The 13,879-nt window shown below is 49.9% G+C and overlaps 1 protein-coding gene across 2 annotated transcripts in view; it reads right to left on the bottom strand.

Annotated features, from left to right (window-relative positions):
* The window catches only part of LOC132111783 (echinoderm microtubule-associated protein-like 5), a 112,713-nt gene that overhangs the window by 37,932 nt on the left and 60,902 nt on the right, over window positions 1-13,879 (bottom strand). The window lies entirely within an intron of this gene.

The raw sequence follows: 13,879 nt of genomic DNA, 5'->3' as shown, positions 1-13,879 counted from the left end.
AGCTCGCCGGTTCGCCCTGCTTCACCGGCCCCCCCTGCATCGCTTCCCGGTGGGCAGCGCCCGCTGTTTGCCGGCGCGTCGTCCGAGGAAGTCGATCTCAGGGCCGCGTCGGGGGAAGAGGACACGCGCTCTCTGCTAGCTTCGGGCAGTGAGGGCTGGGCGAGCTCCGAGGATCTCGCGCCTTCTGCTCAGAAGCCCAGCAGACGAGCTGACATCGAGAAGGAGCCGGGGCGAATGATCGTGTTGGCCGCGATGAGTCTCGGCCGCGAGTGGTTTGCACCAGCGCCCCCCCCTCTCGTTCCCGGCTGGATGGTATTTCCCTTTCGGATGAGCGTACTTCTCAAAGCCCGCCTCATTTCTTCCTGAGCTTCACGAAGAGGTGGCGAAGGCTTGGAACGCTCCATATTCAGCACGAACTCGTTCGTCTGTCTCACTAGCATTCTCCACACTGATGATGCTAAAAACAGGAACTACCACTCACTTCCGCCGGTGGAACAGGCGATAGCGACGCACCTTTGTCCGCCCTCTGCTGGACGGCGGCAAAAGCGGTGTTGCCATCTAAAGCCTCCTGTGTGACGCTGCGTCGGCGCTACTAACGATGGCTGCTTCATCGAAGCGCAGGTGTACGAGTTCCGCTGTGGCCGAGCTCTCACCCAAGCGCGCCGCTGTTTCAGTTCCAGGAATTGTGACTGTCTCAGCGTTTTCTGCAATGCGCAAGCCTGCACAGTTGCCCGCTTGCCTGCACACAAAAGCCGTTATCACAACAGCTTCAGCAACGCAGCTCGAGACCCCCGTTCTCGCTCTACTGGCCGTCGCCCCGCGCCGCGGGGACCGCGGCAGAGGATTACGGTGAGGCCGGGAGCCCCGAAGCCATCCTGGGAAAGCCATCTACGCATGCTGCATGACGCTGCGTCGGCACTACACACGATGGCTGCTTCATCGAAGCGCCAGTGTACGAGTTCCGCTGCGGCCGGGCTCTCACCTAAGCGCGCCGCTGTTTCAGTTTCCAGAGATTGTGACTATTTCAGCGTTGTTTGCAATGCGCAAGCCTGTACGGTTGCCCGCTTGCCTGCACACGAAAACCGTTATCACGGCTACCCAGATATTTCCCGAAAAAGGTGTAATTTCTGGTGTCCCGGCCACGGCCGATGGTGCTATAAATGTAGTGACGATGCCCACTGCTCAGTGCCCATCTCCGCATATAAGCACAGCCCTTCACACAAGGCTCGCGCCTATAAAAGCGACTCAAGTCGATCACGCGCACTACATAGTAGACGTGCCCACTCCTCAGTGCCCACAATCACTATGTCACACGCGTCATGTGGTTTCTGTAAAAACGAAACCCGTGCACGTTCGTCCGGCCACGGCCGATGGTGCTATAAATGTAGTGACGATGCCCACTCCTCAGTGCCCATCTCCACATGTAAGCACAGCCCTGCACACAGGGCCTGCGCCCATAATGTCGACTCAAGTCGGTTGCGCACACTGCATAGTAAACGTGCCCACCCCTCAGTGCCCACAATTACTATGTCACACGCGTCATGTGGTTTCTGTAAAAACGAAACCCGTGCATGCTCGTCCGGCCACGGCCGATGGTGCTATAAATGCAGTGACGATGCCCACTACCCAGTGCCCATCTCCACATATAAGCACAGCCCTGCACACAGGGCTAGCGCACATAAGATCGACACAGATCGGTCGAGCGCGCCGCATGGTAAACGTGCCCACTTCCCAGTGCCCACATACACTATGTCACATACGGCGCGGGGCTTCTGTAAAAACGAGGCCCGTGCACGTACATTCTGCACAGGCAGACAGCGAGTTTAAAGTGGTAAAAGTGCACACATGCAGCCCACGGTTACTCGCAGATATATCGAGTCCCACGGGACCCGCTCAGCCTCCCTCCAGTCGGTTAAGCGCCGGAACGGGGTCGAGGAAGAGCGATCTGCCCGCTGTGATCAGCGCGCTCCCCGACTCAGATGCGCAGCACACTCGAGCGCCGCCGTTGCCCAGTCAACAGAGCGCGTTTCGCATCCAGCCCTTAGCCATTCATGCAAATGCATGGTCAGTGCTTCCAGGGGTTTCGGATTGGGTGCTAGGCATTATAAAGAGAGGCTACACGCTACAGTTTTCTCGACGCCCACCGTGCTTTTCAGCGCGCGTCGAAACTACGGTCAAAACAGAAGTAGCACACATACTTCGGGCCGAAATATCAAAACTGTTGAGCTAAGGGGCTGTAGAGCCTGTGTCTCAAAGCGAGGGGGGGCTGTACAGCAGATACTTTCTGGTGCCCAAGAGAGACGGGGGTCTCCGGCCCATACTGGATCTAAGACAGCTGAACAGGCATTGATGAAACGCAGTTTCAAAATGCTCACGACCAGGAAGCTCCTCGCGCAGATTCGCAGAGGGGACTGGTTCATGTCAATAGATCTGAAGGACGCGTATTTTCAAATACAGATAGCGTCAAACCACAGGCGATATTTGAGATTCGCCTTCGAGGGCAAGGCATACCAGTTTGCAGTCCTGCCATTCGGCTTGTCCGTAGCTCCTCGTACGTTTACGAGGTGCATGGATGCAGCGCTCGCTCCTCTTAGACTCAGAGGCACACGAGTGCTGAATTATTTGGACGACTGGCTGGTTCTGGCCCGATCATGAGCGGAGCTCATGGACCACAGAGCCGTTTTACTCGATCACCTCGAGAAGCTCGGCCTCAGTGTCAATTGGGTGAAGAGTTCGCTGAACCCCAGTCAGACGATCCTGTTTCTGGGTATAGTTCTGAACTCGTGTTCCATGACGGCGCGGCTGTCACCACAGCGCGCGATGGGCATTCAGCGTGCAGCGAGTTCTTTCCGCTGTGGCGCGACTGTGTCGCTCAAACACTGTCAAAAGATGCTGGGTTTCATGGCCTCAGCATCTCCGGTTCTGCGGCTGGGCCTGCTCCGCATGCGCCCCCTGCAGTTCTGGCTGAAGGCTCGGGTGCCGCGCAGAGCGTGGGCGTCTGGCCGGCTGCATTTCAAGGTCGATCAGAGCTGTGTTGCGGCTCTAGCACCTTGGACAGCGAACGGCTGGTACCGATCAGGTGTAAGCCTGGGGACTTCCCCGAGTGTGAAAATGGTGTCGACGGACGCCTCCACTTCGGGATGGGGAGCGCTGCTCGAAGGCAGACCGTCCTTTGGCCTATGGTCAGAATGGGAAAAGCTCCATCATATCAACTGCCTGGAAATGCTGGCAGTGGAGAACGCGCTGACGCGCTTTTGTCCCCATATCAAGGATCACCACGTCATAGTCCGTTCGGACAACATGTCCGTGGTGTCCTACATAAATCGCCAGGTCGGTCTCGGGTCCCGAAACCTGTGCAGGCTGACGGAACGCCTCCTGATTTGGGCTCAGCGCAACGTGTGCTCGCTGAGAGCAGTGCATGTGCCTGGACTGCAGAATCTGGGTCCAGACAGGCTGTCCAGAGGCAATGTTCCTACGGGCGAATGGTCTCTACACCCGCAAACAGTCCGGCTGTTGTGGCAGAGATTTGGCATGGCGGAGGTGGACCTCTTTGCGTCCCACGAAGACGCTCACTGCCCCGCGTTCTTTTCCAAGAACGAAAGCGCGCTGTCACGGAGATGGCCGTGCTGCCCGCTTTATGCGTTCCCTCCCGTCTCCCTCCTTCCGCAGGTGATAAAACGGGTGAGAGAAACGAGATGTTCAATACTGCTTGTAGCACCTCTTTGGAAGAACCAACCATGGTTCCCAGATTTGATGCAGTTAGCAGATGTCGCCCCGTGGCCGGTACCATTGAGGAGAGACCTCCTCTCGCAGGCCAGGGGCTCGATTTGGCACCCTCAACCGGAGTTGTGGTCCCTCTATGTATGGGCACTCAATCGTTACCCGCTGATCTCGCAGTGAGAGTGCTAAATACCATCACTCAGGCTAGAGCTCCGTCGACACGACGTCTGTATGCCTTGAAGTGGTCGGTGTTCTCCAGCTGGTGCACAGCTCGAGGTTATTCACCCCTTAGTTGTGAGGTGATGGAGGTCCTCTCCTTCCTTCAGGAGCTGTTGGATAAGGGCAGAGCCCCATCCACGCTCAAAGTTTATGTGGCTGCCATCGCGGCGTTTTCTGAAACGGCGTCCGGTCAGTCAATAGGAAGGAATGATTTAGTCATCCGGTTCCTCAGAGGAGCTAGGAGGCTGAATCCTCCCAGACATCCGTCAGTCCCTATGTGGGACCTCGCGGCGGTTTTGGAGGCCTTGAAAGGTCCCCCTTTCAAGCCTATCCAATCGATTAGCCTTCAGCATCTGTCGTTCAAGACAGTATTCTTGTTGGCTCTCGCTTCTGTGAAGTGTGTGGGTGATTTGCACGCGCTCTCGGTGAGCCAGTCGTGCTTGGAGTTTGGGCCCAATGACTCAAGAGTCATACTCAAACCTAGGCACGGTTATGTGCCGAAATCCCTCAACACACCGTTTCGGGCTCAGGTTATTGCCCTGTCTGCCCTGCCGGTGTCAGGGGAGGATGGAGACTCGAGTCTTCTTTGCCCTGTCAGGGTTTTAAGAGCTTATGTGTCTCGCTCTGCTGCCTTTCGGCAGACGGAGCAGCTATTTGTCTCGTTCGGTGGGCGTTCCAAGGGAATGGCTGTTTCGAGACAGACTCTATCCAGATGGATAGTTGACGCCATAGCGTTAGCTTACGCTTCCAGGGGCCTTCAGTGCCCGTTGGGCGTCAGAGCACACTCCACAAGAGGCATCGCCTCGTCGTGGGCGTGGTCTACTGGGATCTCCTTGCAGGATATATGTATGGCGGCAGGTTGGGCCTCGCCGTCTACATTTATCAGGTTCTATAACCTGGAGGTTCCCGCCTTGCAAGCAAGGCTGCTGTCGGTATAGGCGAATCAGGGCCCTGAGGGGAATTCTGAGTTCACGAGCGCTATGCGCTGCCGACTGTTATATGGGCAGTATTGCGTAAGACCCGCATTGCCACATTGGTCAGGCCTTGCCTCGGCTGTGTGACGTCATATTGCCGCATCTACGGATGCTGCTAGATATGGGACGGAGGGCTTTTTCCCTTTTCTGTCCTGGACTCTCTGTGAGTCCCTCAGGTGACTGTGCACTGTAAATCCTGGGCGTTGCTTCAGGTTTATTGGTGTGTGATCCCTGCGCGCACGGCGTTTTACATTGGGTTCCCGTAGCGTCTTAGCTAAGACGCAGTACGAGAGAGCTCTCGTAAGAGAACGTACTCGGTTACTAAACGTAACCTCAGTTCTCTCTAGAAGAGCGAACGAGTACTGCGTTCTCTGCCGTGCGCACGATTCACTCTGGTTCGCTTCGGCGATGAAATAAATCAGGTGAGTCAGCCTTTTCGAGCTCCTTTTATAGGTTGGGCCACACCCGTTTCGGCAGGAAGTGGCAAGAAGGGCGCGAAGCGCCCTTATTGGTCTGATGTTGCATCAGCCCGCGCTCGATAGGCTGTGCAGTTGCCGCAGAACAAGCCAATGAGCGAACGAGCCGTCTCGCCTATGGCTGTGTACTGCTGCAAATGCGCTTTACAAAAATACAAAATTAAGGATAATTTTTTGCTTCAGTATTTCGTGAAAAGAGACTTTTCCCGTAGCGTCTTAGCTAAGACGCAGTACTCGTTCGCTCTTCTAGAGAGAACCGAGGTTACGTTTAGTAACCGAGTACGTTTCTGTCAGACGCGTCCGATTCGTGAACCGAGGAGCTGATGATACTGCGCATGTGTGTTTCAGCGTGAAGCAGACCGACACACAGAGCGTCTGAACTGAACTGATTCTTTTGGTAATTGATTCTGAACTGATGCTGTTCTAGTGTTATGAGCGCGGGTAAATCGAAGGCTTGAATCAAGGGTAATCATCGCCAATGACGTCATTACGTCGAGCGCAAAAGAACCGGTGAACCGTTTTCTTCAACCGGTTTATTGAATCGAACTGTCCGAAAGAACTACTGGTGATCCGAAAACCGATGCAACCGGTTCTTCACTCGTGAACGAGTCAGTCTATTGTTCGCTATCTGGCTCGGCTCGGTGTACATCTTCAGTTCTCTCTTCACTGCAGTTCAGTCAGTGTACTGTTTGAGTGCATGAATTACTCCGGGATATTGGTTTGTTTGAACGCAGAGGGAGTGTCAGCCACATTAAAAAAAAGTTAACAGCTTAAGTCATTTGTGGATTAATGCGTATTAGAGATGCGAACCGTTTAAAACGATTCAGTTCGATTTGGTGAACTGAATGATTCGTTTGCGAACCCGATATCCAGACTGCTTTGTTTTGAACTCTCTCTCACAACAGACACGGAAGAGAAGACAATGCTGAATAAAGTCATAGTTTTTGCTATTTTTGGACCAAAATGTATTTTTGATGCTTCAAAAAATTCTAACTGACCCTCTGATGTCATATGGACTACTTTGATGATGTTTTTCTTACCTTTCTGGACATGGACAGTATACCGTACACACAGCTTCAATGGAGGGACTGAGAGCTCTTGGACTAAATCTAAAATATCTTAAACTGTGTTCCAAAGATAAACTGAGGTTTTACGGGTTTGAAACAAAATCAGGGTAAGTTATTAATTACATAAATTTGCTATCTGGGTGAACTAACCCTTTAACACCTGCCAACCCGCCAAATGCGGGTGGATTTAGCTTGTGACACAGTGACTCCAAATAGCCACTTTGGCGGGTTGAATAATTGCCAGTTTGTGAGTTGGAGGCTAAGTATAAGTTTAGCACAGATATATTTTCACTCGCAAACACTCTGACTCTGACTGAGGGCTTCAGAGTTTCACACTCCGTCAAACGATCTCAATGGATGCACAGCGCACCTGTGTTTAATGTACCGTAATCTCTAGTGTGAAGGCACACAAATCACCGTCGATTTCTCTCACACACACGCAGAGACCAAGAGAGAGAGTGAGAGAGTGAGTGAATTGACTCGCTACATTTAAACAATGTTCTTTGTTGTATTTTCCTGTCAAAATAACAACCTGTCCTCCAACCAATACGCTCGTATAGGTCGTTTGTCCAAATCCCTGAAATACGACCCATCAGAGCGTATACTACAATTGCGCCCCTATCGGCAAAAGGACGTTTTCATATTAATGTTTTGTAGTTTGTAATGTTATGTTTCGTGTAGCTCAGTTGGTAGATTATTGCGTTATACCTTGATATGTAATCATGCTATCATGGGTTAGATCCCAGAGAACGGATGTGCACATAAAATGTATATGCTCAATAAATCATAATTTAGCATGATTTCTGTGAGGGTTAGGTTTAGGGGTGAGGTTAGGTGTGGTCATTCGAACGAATAAGCCACCTAGTAAAATATTTACAAATTACTGTGAGATCGGTGTAAAAAGTCCACACATTGCATTTAAATAAACGTGCGTTTTGATTGGTAATGACGTTTTACGTCATTTCATGACGACAGATGCAACGCGATATTGTCATTATTTTTACGCCCGCTAGAGGCCGCTTAACTTTAAAACGTAAATATAGATCGTAATAAGGTGCTTGCACAAACGACCTAAATGGTCGTTTTTTGTTGGAGGACAGGCTCCAAAATAATGGCGTTCCTATGGAAGTCTTCAGCTTTTAAGAACAGCTGGGTTTCCCTGTAGTGGGTGGAGTGGGCGCTCACCTATTATCGTCCCTGTTTTGATTTCAGCAAATCAGTTCAAGTAAACGCACAAAACCTGATTAATATTCATGAATCCAGCAGTTCATTAACCTAACCTAACCAGTAGTCATTATTAGGGCCTGAGCACAAAAATGACACAAACTGAAATGTGTTCTTTATGATGAGAGGAACGTTCCCCTCAAATTTTAATGAAGATAAAAGCAACTTTGTCCTTGTAACAAAGAATTTCCCAGTGTGGTTCAATAAAGTAATTCTGAGTCTGATTCTGATATTTAAACAGACGTTTAATGCTAAAGGTTTTTTTTTTCAATTTAGTTTTTTATCTTTTTTATTAATCTTCTACATCCATGCACCACTTTTATTATGCAATAAGAAGCTACTTTTTATGTCTTTATCTTAATACATGGTTTTATTTAAAAAAGGAGCTTTACACACAGCCTTATCAGAGCTAATGATAATGACCTGTATTGTTATACATTTATTTAGTCTTGATTTGGGTGTGTACAGTGGTTTTACATTTAAAAGGGTCGTAAATCTAGTTCAAGTAAATATTAGAATGCCATAGTCAACTTTTATCAGGTAATTTCACAACAACAAAAATGTGGCTAGTAAAAATGCTGTGTGGCTAGTAACTTTGGAAAACGTACTCGCTTACTAAACGTAACCTCGGTTCTCTCTAGAAGAGCGAACGAGTACTGCGTCTTAGCTAAGACGCTACGGGAAAAGTCTCTTTTCACGAAATACTGAAGCAAAAAATTATCCTTAATTTTGTATTTTTGTAAAGCGCATTTGCAGCAGTACACAGCCATAGGCGAGACGGCTCGTTCGCTCATTGGCTTGTTCTGCGGCAACTGCACAGCCTATCGAGCGCTTCGCGCCCTTCTTGCCACTTCCCGCCGAAACGGGTGTGGCCCAACCTATAAAAGGAGCTCGAAAAGGCTGACTCACCTGATTTATTTCATCGCCGAAGCGAACCAGAGTGAATCGTACGCACGGCAGAGAACGCAGTACTCGTTCGCTCTTCTAGAGAGAACCGAGGTTACGTTTAGTAACCGAGTACGTTCTCTTATGAGAGCTCTCTCGTACTGAGTCTTAGCTAAGACGCTACGGGAACCCAATGTAAAACGCAGTGCGCGCAGGGATCACACACCAATAAACCTGAAGCAACGCCCAGGATTTACAGTGCACAGTCACCTAAGGGACTCACAGAGAGTCCAGGACAGGAAGGGGGGAAGCCCTCCGTCCCATATCTAGCAGCATCCGTAGATGCAGCAATATAACATCACACAGCCGAGGCAAGGCCTGACCAATGTGGCAATGCGGGTCTTACACAATACTGCCCATATAACAGTCGGCAGCGCATAACGCTCACGAACTCAGAGTTCCCCTCAGGGCCCTGATTCGACTATACCGACAGCAGCCTTGCTTGCAAGGCGGGAACCTCCAGGTTATAGAATCTGATAAAGATAGACGGCGAGGCCCAACCTGCCGCCATACATATATCCTGCAAGGAGATCCCAGTAGACCACGCCCATGACGAGGCGACGCCCCTTGTGGAGTGTGCTCTGACGCCCAGCGGGCACTGAAGGCCCCTGGAAGCGTAAGCTAACGCTATAGCGTCAACTATCCATCTGGATAGAGTCTGTCTCGAAACAGCCATTCCCTTGGAATGTCCACCGGACGAGACAAACAGCTGCTCAGTCTGTCGAAAGGCCATTAGGCCCAAACTCCAAGCACGACTGGCTCACCGAGAGCGCGTGCAGATCACCCACACGCTTCACTGAAGCGAGAGCCAACACGAATACTGTCTTGAACGACAGATGCTGAAGGCTTATTGATTGGATAGGCTCAAAAGGGGAACCCTTCATGGCCTCCAAAACCGCCGCGAGGTCCCACATAGGGACTGACGGAGGTCTGGGAGGATTCAGCCTCCTAGCTCCTCTAAGGAAGCGGATGACCAAATCATTCCTTCCTATTGACTGACCGAGCGCTGTTTCAGAAAACGCTGCGATGGCCGCCACATAAACTTTGAGCGTGAATGGGGCTCTGCCCTTATCCAATAGCTCCTGTAGGAAAGAGAGAACCTCCGTCACCTCACAACTAAGGGGTGAACATCCTCGAGCTGTGCACCAGCTGGAGAACACCCAACACTTCGAGGCATACAGACGTCGTGTCGACGGAGCTCTAGCCTGAGTGATGGTATTTAGCACTCCCACTGCGAGATCAGCGGGTAACCGTTGAGCGCCCACACATGGAGGGACCACCACTCCGGTTGAGGGTGCCAAATCGAACCCCTGGCCTGCGAGAGGAGGTCCCTCCTCAACGGTACTGGCCACAGGGCGTCATCTGCTAACCGCATCAAATCTGGGAACCATGGTTGGTTCTTCCAAAGAGGTGCTACAAGCAGTATTGAACATCTCGTTTCTCTCACCCGTTCTATCACCTGCGGAAGGAGGGAGATGGGAGGGAAAGCATAAAGTCAGGCCTAATGGTTAGAGAGTTGGACTCCCAATCAAAAGGTTGTGAGTTCGAGTCCCAGGCCGGCAGGAATTGTGGGTGGGGGGAGTGCATGTACAGTTCTCTCTCCACCTTCAATACCACGACTTAGGTGCCCTTGAGCAAGGCACTGAACCTCCAACTGCTCCCCGGGCGCCGCAGCATAAAAATGGCTACCCACTGCTCCGGGTGTGTGCTCACAGTGTGTGTGTGTGTGTGTGTGTTCACTGCTCTGTGTGTGTGCACTTCGGATGGGTTAAATGCAGAGCACAAATTCTGAGTATGGGTCACCATACTTGGCTGAATGTCACTTTCACTTCACTTCACTTCATAAAGCGGGCAGCACGGCCATTTCCATGACAACGCGCTTTCGTTCTTGGAAAAGAACGCGAGGCAGTGAGCGTTTTCGTGGGACGCGAAGAGGTCCACCTCCGCCCTGCCAAATCTCTCCCACAACAGCCGGACTGCTTGCGGGTGTAGAGACCATTCGCCCGTAGGAACATTGCCTCTGGACAGCCTGTCTGGACCCAGATTCTGTAGCCCAAGCACATGCACTGCCCTCAGCGAACGCACGTTGCGCTGAGCCCAAACCAGGAGGCGTTCCGTCAGCCTGTACAGGTTTCGGCGCCCGAGACCGCCCTGGCGATTTATGTAGGACACCACAGACATGTTGTCCGAACGTACTAAGACGTGGTGGTCCTTGATTTGGGGACAAATGCGCATCAGCGCGTTCTCCACTGCCAGCATTTCCAGACAGTTGATATCATGGAGCTTTTCCCGTTCTGACCACAGGCCAAAGGACGGTCTGCCCTCGAGCAGCGCTCCCCATCCCGAAGTGGAGGCGTCCATCGACACCATCTTCACATTCGGGGAAGTCCCCAGGCTTACACCTGATTGGTTCCAGCCGTATGCTGTCCAGGATTTCAGGGCTGTGACACAGCTCTGATTGACCTTGAGACGCAGTCGGCCAGGCACCCACGCTCTGTGCGGCACCCGCGCCTTCAGCCAGAGCTGCAGGGGGCGCATGCGGAGCAGGCCCAGCTGCAGAACCGGAGATGCTGAGACCATGAGGCCCAGCACCTTCTGACAGTGTTTGAGCGAAATGGTCGCGCCGCAGCGGAAAGAACTCACTGCGCGCTGAATGCCCCACGCGCGCTGTGGTGACACAGCAGTGGCAGTGGAAAGCGGCGAAGGCCAGCAGCTTCAGAATGGCTCGTCACGCTGATATGCTTCTCAGACGGCGCTTGCTTCCTTCGTGATCAAGCGATGCGTGAGCTTCGCTGAAGAGATGAAAAATCAGGTGAGTCAGCCTTTTCGAGCTCCTTTTATAGGTTGGGCCACACCCGTTTCGGCGGGAAGTGACAAGAAGGGCGCGAAGCCCTTGGTCTAATGTTGCATCAGCCTGCGCTCGATAGGCTGTGCAGTTGCCGCAGAACAAGCCAATGAGCGAACGAGCCGTCTCGCCTATGGCTGTGTACTGCTGCAAATGCGCTTTACAAAAATACAAAATTAAGGATAATTTTTTGCTTCAGTATTTCGTGAAAAGAGACTTTTCCCGTAGCGTCTTAGCAAAGACGCAGTACGAGAGAGCTCTCGTAAGAGAACCGCATTTAGCAAAAAAAGTTAATGTCAAGCCCTGTATATATATATATTATACATACTATACATACTGTGTATATGTATATGTGTGTTTGTGTGTATATATATATACATGTGTGTGTGTGTGTGTGTATGTGCTCTTGTTTTTGTGACAAATCAGGACACAACTCTGTATAATGACATGGGTATGACACAGGTATTACAAGGAGAGGGTGACTTATGAGGACATAACCCATGTCAATGTCAATGTCAATGTCACCTTTATTTATATAGCGCTTTAAACAAAATACATTGCGTCAAAGCAACTGAACAACATTCATTAGGAAAACAGTGTCAATAATGCAAAAATGAGAGTTAAAGGCAGTTCATCATTGGATTCAGTTATGTCATCTCTGTTCAGTTAAATAGTGTCTGTGCATTTATTTGCAATCAAGTCAACGATATCGCTGTAGATGAAGTGTCCCCAACTAAGCAAGCCAGAGGCGACAGCGGCAAGGAACCGAAACTCCATCGGTGACAGAATGGAGAAAAAAACCTTGGGAGAAACCAGGCTCAGTTGGGGGGCCAGTTCTCCTCTGACCAGACGAAACCAGTAGTTCAATTCCAGGCTGCAGCAAAGTCAGATTGTGCAGAAGAATCATCTGTTTCCTGTGGTCTTGTCCTGGTGCTCCTCTGAGACAAGGTCTTTACAGGGGATCTGTATCTGGGGCTCTAGTTGTCCTGGTCTCCGCTGTCTTTCAGGGATGTAGAGGTCCTTTCTAGGTGCTGATCCACCATCTGGTCTGGATACGTACTGGATCCGGGTGACTGCAGTGACCCTCTGATCTGGACACAGATTGGATCTGGTGGCCACGGTGACCTCGGAACAAGAGAGAAACAGAAAAATATTAGCGTAGATGCCATTCTTCTAATGATGTAGCAAGTACATAGGTTGTTATGGGAAGTGTTTCCGGTTCCGGTTTACCTAATTAATGCAGCCTAAAAATCCTTTAACGGATTTGGATAATAAAAGCATATTAGTATGTTATGTGTATGCCAGGTTAAAGAGATGGGTCTTTAATCTAGATTTAAACTGCAAGAGTGTGTCTGCCTCCCGAACAATGTTAGGTAGGTTATTCCAGAGTTTAGGCGCCAAATAGGAAAAGGATCTGCCGCCTGCAGTTGATTTTGATATTCTAGGTATTATCAAATTGCCCGAGTTTTGAGAACGTAGCGGACGTAGAGGATTATAATGTAAAAGGAGCTCATTCAAATACTTAGGTGCTAAACCATTCAGGGCTTTATAAGTAATAAGCAATATTTTAAAATCTATGCGATGCTTGATAGGGAGCCAGTGCAGTGTTGACAGGACCGGGCTAATATGGTCATACTTCCTGGTTCTAGTAAGAACTCTTGCTGCTGCATTTTGGACTAGCTGTAGTTTGTTTACTAAGCGTGCAGAACAACCACCCAATAAAGCATTACAATAATCTAACCTTGAGGTCATAAATGCATGGATTAACATTTCTGCATTTGACATTGAGAGCATAGGCCGTAATTTAGATATATTTTTGAGATGGAAAAATGCAGTTTTACAAATGCTAGAAACGTGGCTTTCTAAGGAAAGATTGCGATCAAGTAGCACACCTAGGTTCCTAACTGATGATGAAGAATTGACAGAGCAACCATCATTTTTCAAAATGTCCCCATTTTTCAAAACGCTTATAAATCATACAGAATGAGTTTTTTTGAGAAAGTAAAAATGCACAAAGTTTCCTGTGAGGGTTAGGGTTAGGTGTAGGGTTGGTGTAGGGCCATAGAATATACAGTTTGTACAGTATAAAAACCATTACACCTATGAGATGTCGCTAGAAGTTACTTTCCCTGTTTAACAACATTACAATAGTGAAAGACAACTTCTCTTATTGATCACGACTCAGGTAGATTTCAAGTTTTCTTGTGCGGCTGGATGCTGTACTATAATAATATAATAACGTTGTTTGCATTCACCAGAACTGATTTGCTGAAGTCAAAACAACAAGGGAATTGGCATAAGTGTGACCGCCACTTTCTTTAAAGCAGGAGCGACCAGTCGGCAGAGGATTCCACAGCATTCCTCTACAACATAAACCGCATGAAGGAGAGTGATTGGATGATGACACGT

The sequence above is a fragment of the Carassius carassius genome, chromosome 31 (genome assembly GCF_963082965.1).
Source record: "Carassius carassius chromosome 31, fCarCar2.1, whole genome shotgun sequence".
In the NCBI taxonomy this organism is placed as follows: domain Eukaryota; kingdom Metazoa; phylum Chordata; class Actinopteri; order Cypriniformes; family Cyprinidae; genus Carassius; species Carassius carassius.
This window is presented reverse-complemented; position numbering and strand designations above follow the sequence as displayed.